The sequence below is a fragment of the Schistocerca gregaria genome, chromosome 1, assembly GCF_023897955.1.
Source record: "Schistocerca gregaria isolate iqSchGreg1 chromosome 1, iqSchGreg1.2, whole genome shotgun sequence".
Taxonomy (NCBI): Eukaryota; Metazoa; Arthropoda; class Insecta; order Orthoptera; family Acrididae; genus Schistocerca; species Schistocerca gregaria.
Genome location: NC_064920.1, coordinates 656217967 through 656232671, shown reverse-complemented (window position 1 = coordinate 656232671; position 14705 = coordinate 656217967). Strand labels below are relative to the sequence as shown.

The following is a 14705-nucleotide window of genomic DNA, read 5'->3' as shown; positions in this document are numbered from 1 at the left end:
ATCCGTCAGTTTCATTTCTGCCTAAGCCGTACATGTATCATAAATTTGGACGAAATCTGTGAGGACGAGTAGGCAGGGTCCCCTCGTTAAGCAGATAATGCTCAAAGATCAACAACATTATCGAAGTACTGAATGACAAGATCTGTCGAGTGCACACCTCCGCCATCCGGTAATTTATGTAAATTATGTATGGCAGAGGATGTATATTATATGTGTAGCTTTTCTGTCACTGGTCGCATGGACCGTATCTTATCGTGTTTACATCACATTCACTTTGTATACCCTAAACTAAGATCTTTGCGTAGTTCTACGTCTACATTTATACTCCGCAAGCCACCCAACGGTGTGTGGCGAAGGGCACTTTGCGTGCCATTGTCATTACCTCACATTCCTGTTCCAGTCGCGTATGGTTCGTGGGAAGAACGACTGCCGGAAAGCCTCCGTTCGCGCTCTCTAATTTTACGTTCGTGGTCTCCTCGGGAGGTATAAGTAGGGGCAAGTAATATATTCGATACCTGATCCAGAAACTCACCCTCTCGAAACCTGGACAGCAAGCTACACTGCGATGCAGAGCGCCTCTCTGGCAGAGTCTGCCATTTTAGTTTGCCAAACATCTCCGTAACGCTATCACGCTTACCAACTAACCCTGTGACAAAACGCGCCGCTCTTCTTTGGATCTTCTCTATCTCCTCCATCAACCCGCCCTGGTACGGATCCGACACTGATGAGCAATACTCAAGTATAGGGCGAACGAGTGTTTTGTAAGCCACCTCCTTTGTTGATGGACTACATTTCTAAGGCCTCTCCCAATGAATCTCAACCTGGTACCCTCCTTACCAACAATTAATTTTATATGATCATTCCACTTCAAATCGTTCCGCACGCATACTCCCAGATATTTTAGAGAAGTAGCTAGTTTTATTAACAAATCCACGTAGTGATGGAGAAACGGTGTTAGATAGCTGGTGAATATAATAGTAAATTGTGACTGCTTATAATAATTTGTAGTATCGGCTGAAACTTCTCATTCAGTTTTTCCTTGTTGCCATGGTCACCATGAAACTGTTGCTGCAAAATATCTGCCGCTCTGCTTTTCCTTCAATAAGACACAGTGTAGTCTTCCCCAACATGTAGTCACTTGCTTGGGAGCTATAAAGCATTAACGAAATAAATAAATAAATAAAGACTGTGTTACATGACGATAGCGGCTAGAGTATCGATATCCTCTCCTGCGATACTATCGATCGTGCTTTCGATTCTCATCTCGTCTGCAGTAGTTCGGCGGGCAGCGGCGCTTTAGGAGCTGGAGTCGAACACCGTCGACGCATGCGCTGTGCGCCGGCTGGTGATTTTCGCGGGGCGGAGGGGACCCGGGTCAGGAGCACCGGCAGGAGGAAGCGGAGGAGGTGGTAGTTGCCCGCGTTCGTAGCAGTTTCGCGATAGAAGGGATACCGAGACATGGCAACTGCGCTGCGCGGCTGCCCGCCTGGCGCGACCTTCACCGTGAAAATAACAAGCGGGCGGGCGGCCGCGGCGCTGCGGCGCAGTTGTCTGACGGCAGCCCGCGGCTGCGGACGTCGCCGGCAGAGGCGCCCTGCGCTGCGGCGCGGGGACCACGCCGCGGCTGCCACGGGATGACGGTGAGCCGAGCGCCGCTCTGCTGCTGGCCCCACCCCCTGCTTGCTGCCCTGGCACGCGCCCTCGCTTTTCTCCTTGCCCTAGGTTGCCGGCGCCGCTCTGCGCGCGCGCACGCTTCCCTCGTTTGCTGCCACAGCAACAGGCGGGAGCTGCGGGCCCAAACTGTAGCGTCGCGCTCCCGCGGTCTGCTTCACTGTGCAATTAATTGCCGACAGCACCGCAGGTGCAACACCCCTCCGCAGCTTCCATCTGCGAGAGCTACACGATTAGTAAAGTGTGGAGGCGTCGCCTTCCGGTATTGATCACCGGCGGGCGCTGCCACATCGCGCGAAAAATAAAACCCTGACGCTTCTTGCCGGGCCGGCCAAATAGGATTTCACAGAAGAGCTTCGCTGTTACGCAATAGAGTGCCCGTATATGTCTCTTCCGGAGCGGGCAGCTCTAAAGTATGACAGTGACGAGCGCGATGTGCCAGCTGTTGACGTTCGCCATTTTAGCAAGGCCGGCGGACGCGCCTCACTTTTCGATGTCAATTTTGCCGTTATGTATCGTAATACGTTTTCCTACTAGTATACTCGCGTAGTGCGTCGTGCGGGCCGGCACGTCGCGAACTGTCAGAGTATTGCGACATACTTTTGGTAAGGGGGAACTATGCCTTGCGCGGAACTACACAAATGGCGGCCATAACGTGTGGGTGTGACTCGTCCATTCTTTTCCCGGAATTGTCGTATAACTAGCCATTTCTGACACTTTTTCGAAACGTACATACATAGACACCGCGTTCCTTTTGACGGGTACAGACAGGTAAAGTTTGTAGCCATTCACTCAACAGACATGCAAAAGCGGGCCGATTATGTTCGGTGGAGGCGCAAGTTTGATGTCCTGCGCAACGTAGGCACCGTTGAGGCGTGTCCCCGAGGTTACACGTTTCACTGTTGCAACGAAATAGTATGCATTATCATGTTATTGATGCGCGTTACTACTACTACTACAAAAAAGTACATTTGCTCTCGTAGCTGTAATCCAGATTTTTCAGAGGTAACACTGTTAGAAGTAACCCGACATTTCCCACACACTTTGGTCTTAGAAGATTTAACTGTTCGATTGCAATCCATATTATTTTGTTTCTCTTTTTGCTTTATTTGAGTAATACTGTTCAACATAACGCAGACACATTTCAAAGTGCGGATAAAAGTCTTAATTCCTTGTTGCAATTACATGAACATTCCTGTTTCTCATGTCACACTTTGTTTGATAATAGCAGGCGCATCGAACAAATAAACACAACAGGTAACACTGTAATAGTATAGAAAAGTAACAGGAAATAAGTTCAGTGCCGTAACATGTTTTTTTTCCCTAATTTGCGTTTGAAATTACACTTCGTTTTCCTGTAATGAACGATGTATTTCACAGTTCGATTTGTTTCTACAAACGTAGACTTACACTACAGTTGTCCTGATGTGTTAGTCCAAATTCTTAGAGTAGGAGCAAGGTAGCCGCTTGACTCAATTTTTAAGCGAGGTAGATTGTGAAGACCCTAAACTCACGTTCGGGGACCGAGCAAAGCTGTGGTGCCCACACTGGATCGCATTGGGGGTGGGCGCGGCCCAAAGCCCTGTCCGACGTTAACGATTTACACTTGTCGTGAATCTGTTATGGCGAATGCCGGAATCGTCCTTCGCTATGTCTGATTTCCTTTCCCATTTGCTGCCTATCGGAATTCGTGTTCAGTCTGCTGTAACCTCGTAGTTGATGTAATATTAAGTCCTAAGCTTCCTGCACTCTGCCTTTTATAAATGAACTTTTATTTTCGATCCTTTCAATAAGAGCATTTTCCATAACGACAAAAGTACCGGCAATATTTCGACGAAGCTTATTTTTACACATGACATTTCATCTTTTACAACGTAAGATGACTCTTTTTTATGCTCCATTACGTGTTATGATTTATAAGGTAGCAGTCTCTTAAAAGTTTAAAAAAACCAAAACTCCTCCCGAACAGGCCGTGAAGGCCCAAAGATACTGACCGGACGCCCTGTCATCCTCATCTCTTAATAGTTTGGCAGTCATAAAAGAAATTTGCAATAACAAATGTCCCGCACTGGTGATAACGTGTTGCGTATGAATCATGTCTTAAGACCAGATTTCGTTTATTTAATAATTAGGTAGAAATCTTGGAATAAGGTAATTTGTAAGTGCGAATGTCATTTTGATTCTTGTGTCGTCTTCTTATATATTAGAAAGAATAAACTGCGAAGTAGCTTTCGTCTGACGACGCTTACAGCACGTAGTCGCTGACCAGTGCTGACAGCTGGCGGCCATTACTTGTGTTTCTGGAGGATCGATTATTTAGAAACGGCAATACTGACACCACCCAGCCTTACCTCCTCCCTCCAGTGTAACCCTCCTCCTCCTCCTCTCCCCCCCCCCCCCTCCCCACACACACACATACCCACACACATTGACGTGACGCTGTTTTGAGCTGCTTCCTAACAAAATCAGATCAGAGAACCAAATGCGAACTGTTGGAAAGAAATACGACTTTGGCAGGATTCAAGCCATGTTACAGGTCTCATAGACAAAAGAAACTTTTATCGCAAAGTAACAGAAAGTAACTCCGTTGTCTTTGAATTCCAGGATTACGTAGGCTAAACGTGTTGGTAGGAAAATTGAAGCGGCCAAAGGGCGTGAGTGCCGGCAATAATTCTCCAGTCGTAATTCCTTCTAGTGATTGATAACAACAGTATAAATGTTACATTCCAAAATATGGATCACATAGTGTCTCGGTCGCAGTTCCCGTCTACCGTGGACGTAAAGGAGCACACAAGTCTATCTTCAGAGTTCTTAAACGGCGAAAAAAGATTAGTCTTGCCTTTACTGGCTGATTTTAGCGTTGATTTAATCTGCTGTTTGCAATTATATTTGGTGTTCATGAAAACGTGTCATTTTAACTATAAATAATCTTTAATTTTACAGAGATTATGCCAGATTGTCCCATTTGACAACATTTTTAACGAATTTTCAACATCCCATTAAACCTCACCGATTTTACACTATATCTCGGAGAAAAATAATTTGGGCCTAACTTATTTTTTATGCAGTGTGGATTAATTTAATTCTGTCGCAAAGTAGGAAAAAATCATTCGTAATTACCACCAATAATCGGTAACATAGCCGTGCGTCCTTGTGTCCAGGATGGGATACAAATGCTTAAAACTTAAATTCCTACATATTCAGCTTTATGTCGGAAAAAATACACTTCAGCAGATCCTCATCACGTAAAGTGAAAGGCCTCCATTACCACAAAAATGATTCGAAAGAGGAAGCCTCCGCCATAGTCCAGTTGCCTTGTAACTGCGGCGATATACAGTAGACATATTGGCTCTCAGTGGTCAAAACGAGTACTCATTCGAGATATCCGTGGGGATAGTGTGACATCTCCGTCAACGTAGAGTACAATTAGGTGATATTACTGCAGGAAGAGATGAAAAGTCCGTCATGCCATATAGACGCTTCAGGTATATAAGTGGTAACGGAAAAATGGGTGGATTATTAGATGTCCAACTGTCGTTTGTGTTCTGTACTAGCCTTTAATTTGGTACGTGTAAAAGTGGTGTAATGTTACGGGATGTGGTAGAAATTACCTAGAGTGTATCCAAAGATTAATTTCACGGCTGTGGAATTCCTCTCAGACAACGAAAGGTATAAGAACAAGTTCTGGAGACAGCCGTCTCTTGGTTGCAACGCATTCATGATAGTCAGCATAAGCCTAACAGACTGCAACAAGACGAAAACTGCCCCCATTCTTGTTGTTGAGTCGTCTCTATGTACATAAAAGTACGGCGTGTGCCTCATTTTCAAACGTCTTCATATTGGCCGGAGACAACTCTGAGGAATAGCGTAATGGGGCCACTCTGAATGAAGTCATGATTTTGTAGTCCTTCGAGCTCATCTCAACATCATGCAGACAGAATGGATATTGTTTTGCAGGCAATAATGGTGTATGACGTTTAAATTGTTTTAAAGGTAAAAACATTCATCATTCGGTTTAGGCAGCGAGCCTTTAACTGTCTCCTGTATCGTTCTGCCTACGAAATATTATGTAAACCTCCCAGAGACTTCAGTTTACGCATTTACTCTCCCCGAATTAAAAGCAAAACGAGAACAAGAGAGGGAGAAACAGATGCCGTGGCAACGCAAGAATGCCCCGCAACGCTAGATAGCACACCTGTGTATAAGCTCTCTTCATACGGCGTTCGTTTTTTCTCTTATGTTGTGTACATATGTCCTTTTAGCTGCTGTAATACTAGTTGATTTCTGTTATGAAATTATGTAAACTTGTTCTTGTGCCGATTGGCGACTCACATCTCATCGCTGCTCGGTTGCAGCTTGCTTCGCAGTTGCCCCCCTGCACCGTTTCTCCTACATACGGTTTGCGTTCTACCGACTAGACGCAATATACAACTGTGATTTTATTACGATACATTTTCAAGTTCAATCTCTACGTGGCAAAGAATCTTTGCTTGGGTGCTGGACTGTAAAAGTCAGGGATTTTGTTAGCCCCTCACAATCAGAAGTTTGTTGGTGCGCATGTAGCGCAACGCGGAATACGCGGCAATTGTGCAGAGTCCCAGACCAGCGTGCTGGCAGCCCTCGGCAGCGAACCACGTAAGCTGCTCGTTCCTGGTGCCTGCGTGGTCGCGACTGAATTGCTAGGCTGTACAGCAAGCACTACACTGCGCTGCTAGTGCGACTTCGTCTCGGCACATCGGCATCCAGACCAACGTGGCTCTTTTTTTGGGAGGGGGGGGGGGGGTGATTTATGTGTACTCGTGAAAATCTGGGAACGCAGTTTCCAGCATTATACGCGCTTAACCAATCGCAGCCACAGAAATGTATTTCTACCCACTGTTTCTTGTAAGTGAATGATATGTGAGCTATTATTATCTCTTTTGAGGAGAAGCGTTGCAGATTAACAATTTGCGACGCTGACGCGTGTGCGTTGCTGGTCGCCAGTGATTTATTTTATTTTGTTCATCTCACCTACAAATGCTATTTACCGACCTTCAAAACATTTGTGCCTAGCACACTATATTAATATCTGCGTTTGGCGTAGCTGGTGTAAGATCTGGACATTTTGAAATTTTGGGAAGTCGCCGATATTTTGCTGTGTTTTGTGGGAAATTCTTGCGTCTGGATTAAAAATTGTAGCATAGAATAAAAGTTAGTTCGCACATTTCAGAAACTAATTATTCGTTACTGCGCATTTTGAAAAGTGTAAGCATTTCGTTTTGTGATATCACCATCACTGGAAATGACTGAAAGCACTGTCTAGGCTCGCCTCAATAACGTTTCTAAACGGGTTTTTTTTCTTTTTCTTTTTCAAACCGAGTAAGCGGCAGCTCCAGTGAGATCAACACTAACTCACTGGAGTGATTACTGACTACTCTATGAAGCTAATCCGTGACGCAGTACGTCATAGGCACCATGAGAGGTCAGGGCATGCTGCTAAATCGTTCTACTTAACAGGAGAAATGAAATTACTGTTTACTGATACTACGTGACGTTGATGAGGATTAGTTTCTAATTCCGTGAAATAATAAATCGAAAGTCGCAAGCACAAATTGTACTAACAACCCCCAATGCCCTTCGCCAATATGACATACCCGCCAAACGACGTCACGGTTTTCTATGCAAATACGCCTTCGAGTATTCTCTCCAGTTCAGTATTGATCTCACTGGGCACCTCTGCTAAGTTTTATCACTGTAGCCAACCCCCGTCGGAGATCACAAAGCACTTTCGAACTGGAAACGTTAGAGAAACAACAAGCGTTTTACTTCTCCTTTGGCTGTGATATCACATGGACGTACAAACGAAAAATACGCGTGCTGTTACTGTCATTTCCCACTGCAGGCAGAATTTATTGGCGGAATAAAAACGGACGTGTTTGCAAACACTGGGCTTGAAATCTTGTGCATTATTTTAGGATCTTAACACTCAGTCCCATGCCGGATCATCGTAACTGACGCCGCTATTTTTTATTTCAGTGCTATTAAGTTAATGCTAGAGTTTCAGAGGATTGCCGCCAATTGCTGGAGAACGGTTAACTTACTTCCACTGTTAAGAAAAGGTAAAGGTTTTGGACGGCGGATTAGGATGTTAAACTCATCACACTATAATTACAGATTCTTTCCATTCTGTTATGGAACTGCTACTGAATACCGAATGAGGTTACTGTCATTTCCCACTGCAGGCATAATTTATTGGCGGAATAAAAACGGACCTGTTTGCAAACCCTGTGCTTGAAATCTTGTGCATTATTTTAGGATCTTAACACTCAGCGAGTTGCGTAGTTTAGCTGCATTACGTAATAGCCCGAAATAGCCCTCTGTTATATTTTGTTCCCAAGTACTGCAGTTGAACCAGCAGTGTGCTAGTTTCACCAGTTTACCAAGGTTTGATTGAACATTTTCATCATCGTGGGACCCAAGAACAAACTGTTCAACATATTGTTAGAGACAGTCCTCAGAAGTAGTATCCTGGATTATATAGTGACTTTATTAATGCTACTCCCTCTGCTGTTAGTTGGCTTGAATCATTAGATATTGAACTATGATTAAATGTATCTGCCTTTTTAAACTTGCAATTATATCAGTCAAAGTAGTCAGTAATATTAAGTTAGTAATTTTCACAGTTTAAAAAAGTAAAATGTAAAACAAAAGTATATGTAAATACTTAACTAAATATACATGTAAAATTAAACTTTATGTACTTGTCAATGTTTGCTGTTGTTGCCATACGATGAGTAAATCAACAAACTCAGAAGCTAAATTTATATTCACTGTGTGTGTAATAAGTTCTGTCGTGCTATAGCATGGTATCTTTCCCATTGAAACTGAAGACCTCTGTGCAAAAAGGGATAACCAATTTTTACAAATCCAACGTCGTATAGGAAGTGATATTTCCTTGCCTAAGTTTTGAACCGATTTACTGTTGATTCACACAGAGCATCAAAGGAATGGCATGGAACGCACGGAAAGGCAAATGCCGCCGCAGACGGAGACGTTGGACAATATATGGAACGTCAAGACAACGTCACTTCCTTAGCCCTGGAGGGAACGTTGCAAATGAGTTTAAGGAATATTATAGTATATTTATTTGCTGGAGAAAAACTATTCATACATAAACATCAAATAGCATTTAGAAAGAAGTATATGGATCTTTTTACCGTGCGCATTAAGTTTCGCATCCTTTCCTAGGTGCCAAAAACTATTACTTTTTTCGTTTACTAGAAGTGATTTTGTCTCTGTTTAAAGTAGTTTACCTAATAACATTTGTGTTATGAATGTATTGGCCCGTTTGTGCACAGTGTAGGCTTTTTCTTTGTCCAAGTATTGTGAAAGCTAAATCATTTTTCGCGTTCAGATATTTGACACGTTTTGTGAAAGAACACTAATAGGGAAAATGTTTAGTTCCTGACAGAATCTTTGGGAAATGTTAGGAAAAGAAAGGTAACTAAAATTAAAGTCGAAAGAGACACAAAAGCACAAAATCCTAAATCCTCAGCTATACAATGAGTGAGCGCGACAGTGATACGTTAACATCCGATGTTAACAAGTGATGAGTCTCTCCCTCTCCCTCTCTCTCCCCCTCTCTCCCCCCCTCTCTCTCTCCCTCCACCCCTCCCTCCCTCCTGCAGCATAAGTGTCAAAACTTTCTTCCTCTTTCTTCCTGAGAATCGTTGACGTGAGTACAGTTTCAGATTCATTATCGACTGATTTCATGTTCTGTTGCCGTGTGAATCAACCTTCGCTCTGCCACTTATACTTTGACCTGAAGTTTAATGTCGTCTCCAAACCATGGTGGTACCCGGCATATTTCACGTTAATAAACGTTGGCAGAGGGGAAAGAATTCATAAGTAATTGATATAAATCGGAGGTCGAGCGTCAAACGTTTCGGTTCGTTTGGCACGTGGATACACGGTTGAGGTGAGCTTTGTACCTGCTGTTGTAAAATGACAACCGCTTAAGCCGTCATCACTCAGACTAGTTAGCTAGCATTGGTGTAAAGCTATGAGAGTTTTGTGTCGTCACTGTTATTCCACCTTGAATAACCACTGGCGCGCGCGAAACGAAAAATAAATTTGTGATATTTTGGCAACTTTCTACGAAAGGTTTTGTATTTATCGTTTTCGACAGAAGCGTATACTTCGTTGGTCTTATATTATAACCTACACCCTATGAATATGTGCTGTTTCTGAGCAGCAGAACATTGAGAATCTCTCTAGAACCCATCATTATTGGTACGATTTGTAGTGGTAAAGTAACAGTAAACGTTATACTGGTGGTAGAGAGACAGAGTTACTCAACAAAGTGTGCCGGCTGTTGTGGCCGAGCGGTTCTAGGCGCTTCAGTCTGGAATCGCGTGACCACTACGGTCGCAGCTTCGTATCCTGCCTTGGGCATGGATGTGTGTGATTTTCTTAGGTTAGTTAGGTTTAAGTAGTTCTAAGTTCTAAGGGGACTGATGACCTTAGATGTTCAATCCCATAGTTCTCACAGCCATTTGTGAGCCATCAACGAAGTGTAGCGAGATTGCGTCTTGCTGTATCGAAACTTTTTTTTCCAACTTCGCATTTTCTAAAAGGTTCTGGGACTTCCTTATTAAAATACAAATATTTTGTGTGTTATTCGAGGTTATGTAGATATACGGCCTCTCTCTTACAGCAGTGAGTTTGTCCGAATGGCCGGCCGGAGTGGCCGTGCGGTTCTAGGCGCTACACCCTGGAACCGTGCGACCGCTACGGTCGCAGGTTCGAATCCTGCTTCGGGCATGGATGTGTGTGATGTTCTTAGGTTAGTTAGGTTTAATTAGTTCTAAGTTCTAGGCGACTGATAACCTCAGAAGATAAGTCGCTTAGTGCTCAGAGCCATTTTAACCATTTGTCCGAATGGTGGAGTTTTATAAGCTAATGCCCTTACTGACTGGACATGGAACTTCTCTCTCTGCCTTGTAAGATGATAATGGATATTGAGGCTTTTCTTTATGTATTCTGCTGACAGAGCAACACGGCTAGCATAATGACTTGGGAGGAAAGTGCGTTTCAGTAGCGCTAACGTATGAATTCAATATATTCCTGACATGGTCTGTCCTGCGGCGATCGGCAATGTATGGGAACTGAAGAAAGTTTCGCAGACCAAGAACAAAAAAAAAAAAAAAAAAGACAGGTTTCGTCAGAGGTCTGCTTTCATCATCGGAACTTACACTTGTGAAACTTGTAACACTGAAGGATAATATGTTGTAAAGATGAAAAGCATAAAATCAGATGATGACGGCATAAGTCTGTTGAAACCAGTCATCCAGTAAAATGTTTTTTAGCGATCTTGGCTTGTGAAGTTCTCTTCAGTTACCGTAGGAATTTACGTTCGTCAACAAGCTATTTTTTTGGGGAGTCAGGTACAGGTGACAGCTGTCGCCGAAGAGTGCCGTAGTTACTAAACACGTTAACTAGCAAGTCTCATGTGACGCGGGCTCTTTGTTTCATGATGATGGATTGCCCGCCCGCGTCCTCGCCAACATCGGATGCCCCATGTCCGTGTTATTGTGCAAGAGGAATAGCAGCGGATACTTTCGCAAACGCGGTGTAAGTAGATCTGATGGAAATAAAATTTCCTTAAGACATACGAGTCTCAACTTTTATCTTCGATGCAACTTCCTGGCAAATTAAAACTGTGTGCCGGACCGAGATTCGAACTCAGGACCTTTGCCTTTCGCGGGCAAGTGCTCTATCGACTGAGCTACCCAAGCACGACTCACGCCCCGTCCTCACAGCTTTAATTCCGCCAGTACCTCGTCTCCTACCTTCCAAACTTCACAGAAGCTCTCCTGCAAACCTTGCAGAACTAGCACTCCTGCAAGAAAGGATATTGCGGAGACATGGCTTAGCCACAGCCTGGGGGATGTTTCTAGAATGAAATTTTCACTCTACAGCAGAGTGTGCGCTGACATGAAACTTCCTGTAATATTAAAACTGTGTACCGGACCGAGACTCGAACTCGGGACCTTTGCCTTTCGCGAGCAAGTGCTCAACCGACTGAGCTATCCAAGCACAACTCATGCCCCGTCCTCAAAGCTTTAATTCCGCAATATCCTTTTTTCCAGGAGTACTAGTTGCGCAAGATTCGCAGGAGAGCATCTGCGAAGTTTGGAAGGTAGGAGGCGAGGTACTGGCAGAAGTAAAGCTGTGAGGACGGGGCGTGCTTGGGTAGCTCAGTTGGTAGAGCACTTGCCCACGAAAAGGCAAAGGTCCTGAGTTCGAGTCTCGATCCAGCGCACAGTTTTAATCTGCCAGGAAGTTTCATATCAGCTCACACTACTCTGTAGAGTGAAAATTTCATTCTAGTTTTATCTTCGATAATGACAGAAGCTGAAGAAATGAATCGAAATTTATACACGTGTCAAGTCCCGGCCGCGACACAAATTTTGATACATTTCTTCAGCCTCTATCATTATCCCAGTGTAGGTAATTGGGCTGGAGACGGAGGGCGCAGCACAGCGCAGCGCGAGGCCGAGGCTCGCGGCCCTGGCAGCGGCGCGGCGAGGTGTTGCCCGCAGAGGTCCTGCGGTGACGTGAGCGCAGGTCCTGCCTCACTGTCATCGGCCGCGGACAAGGTCGCGGCTCGCCATTGGCGGAGCCGGGCCTGGGCCTCTGCGCTCGCCACAGCGCCCGCTGCCGACTCCCAAACCGACGCTGTGCGCTCCTTTGTCCCGCGCACTTTTTTTTTACCGGTGCCTTCTGGCCATGGACTTTCCGTAACGGCATTTCGCTTCATCCTGTTCCCTCACCACTGCCTATCTCCCATACATTTCATTTCCTGTGTTCTATCAAGCGAGCGCCGCTCTGATTATATGGCGCGCAATCCAGCGTTGCTACTGATGAGTTACTAATGTTACTGTGAGATACTGAAGACAAACTTGCCTGTTGGCTCGGCCGAAGAACCCGAGACAGATACTGAGCCGGCCGCGGTGGTTTCGCGGTTCTAGGCGCGCAGTCCGGAACCGTGCGACTGCTACGGTCGCAGGTTCGAATCCTGCCTCGGGCATGGATGTGTGTGATGACCTTAGTTTAGTTAGGTTTAACTAGTTCTAAGTTCTAGGGGACTAATGACCACAGCAGTTGAGTCCCATAGTGCTCAGAGCGATTTGAACAGATACTGAAAACTTCGCTTCAAAAGTGCTCCTTATACAGTGTCACAAAAGTCATGGGATACCTCCTGATATCGCGTCGGAACTCGTTTTGCCCGGAGTATTGTTGCATCTCGACGTGGCATGGACTCGACAAGTCGTTGGAAGTCCCCTGCAGAAATATTGAACATTGCTGCCCCCATAGCCGTCCATAATTGCGGAAGTGTTGCTGGTGCAGGATTTCGCGCAAAAGCTGAGCTCTCTGTTATGTTTTACAAAAGTTTGACGGAATTCATGTCGTACAATCCCCGTGGCCAGATGTTCCAGAATGTTCTTCAAACTAATCACGGTGACACGGTGCATTTCAATCCATAAAAATTCAATCGTTGTGTGGGAACATGATGTCCACGAATGGCTACAAATGGGCTCCAAGTAGGCGAACATAACCATTTCCATGATCGGTTAATTTGGACCAGAAGACCCAACCCATTCCATGTCCATTATGGAGCCACCAATAGCTTTCATAATGCCTTGTTGACAACCTGGGTCCGTGCTTCGTGCGCTCTGCGCCACACTCGTACCGTACCATCAGGTCTTAGAAACTGAAATCACGAATTATCTTACCAGGCCACGGTTTTACAGTCTAGAGTACAACCAACCGTCACGAGCCCAGGAGAGGCGCTGCAGGCGATGTCGTGATGTTACCAAAGGCACTCGCTTCGGTCGTCTGCTGCCACAGCCCATTAACACCAAACTTCGTCGCACTATCGAAATAGATACGGTCGTCGTACTCTCACATTGATTTCTGCGGCTATTTCGCGCAGTGTTGCTTGTCTGTTAGCACTACGCAAACGCTGCTGCTCTCGGTCGTTAAGTGAAGGCCGTCGGCCACTGTGTTGTCTGTGCCGAGAGGTAATGCCTGAAATTTGGTATTCCCGACACACTCCTGACACTGTAGATCTCGGAATACTGAATTCCCTAACGATTTCCGAAATGAAATGTCCCATGCGTCCAGCTCCAATTCACATACTGCATTCAGAGTTTGTTAATGCCCGTCGTGCGACGATATTCACGTCCGACATCTTTTCACAAGGATCACATGAGTACAAATGGCAGCTCCGTCAATGCACTGCCCTTTTATACCTCGTGTATGCGATACTACCGCCATATGTATATATGCATATCGCTATCCCGTGGCGTGCGTTTCTTCAGTGTAATTCAATTAATTGCAGCAGTGCTAGTATTGGTTTTCCGTCTCTTTGTTATTATGGAGGTTATATGTGGATATCGGTTGCAGGTACAGAATTCGTGGATCATTGATTTCATGACACTAATTCAACCGCGAAGAGTTTCGAGCTATTTATGCAAATGTTCATGCATCAAAGTTAACAAAACCGTTAAATAATATTATGTTACCAGCACTTTCCTGTTAACTATGTTAATCCTAAAATGGCTCTGAGCATTAAGGGACTTAACTTCTGAGGTCATCAGTCCCCTAGAACTTAAAACTACTTAAACCTAACTAACCTAAGGACATCACACACATCGATGCCCGAGGCAGAATTCGAACCTGCGACCGTAGTGGTCGCGCGGTTCCAGACTGTAGCGCTTAGAACCGCTCGGCCACCCCGGCCGTCATGCTGTATCATGTATATGATAGGAAGATACTTAATGCTAACAAAATGCGGCAGTACATAGGGAGGGGTAATCTTCCATGTTAAAAACATCACTGATGGTACAACTAAATGCAAGAACGGCGCTTAAAATATTTGGAGAGCTCAGCAGCGATTGCTGATAAGACGAAACATCAGCTAAATTGAGAAAATTGCTAGCCATTCGAGAGCCACTTACAGGAGAGGATGATTAATTTTAAAATATTCG

At 44.8% G+C, this 14705-nt stretch overlaps 1 protein-coding gene across 2 annotated transcripts in view; it reads left to right on the top strand.

The window, feature by feature from the left end:
* Positions 1 to 14705, top strand: part of LOC126361556 (DNA-directed RNA polymerases I, II, and III subunit RPABC3) — a 430768-nt gene that overhangs the window by 104753 nt on the left and 311310 nt on the right. The window contains exon 1 of one of the 2 annotated variants that reach the window (XM_050007800.1): positions 1532 to 1640. The exons of the other annotated variant lie outside the window; for it this stretch is intronic. The gene's annotated coding sequence lies outside the window, so the exon portion shown is untranslated. Of the gene's footprint in view, positions 1 to 1531; positions 1641 to 14705 lie in introns of those variants that run through there. 2 annotated transcript variants of the gene reach the window in all.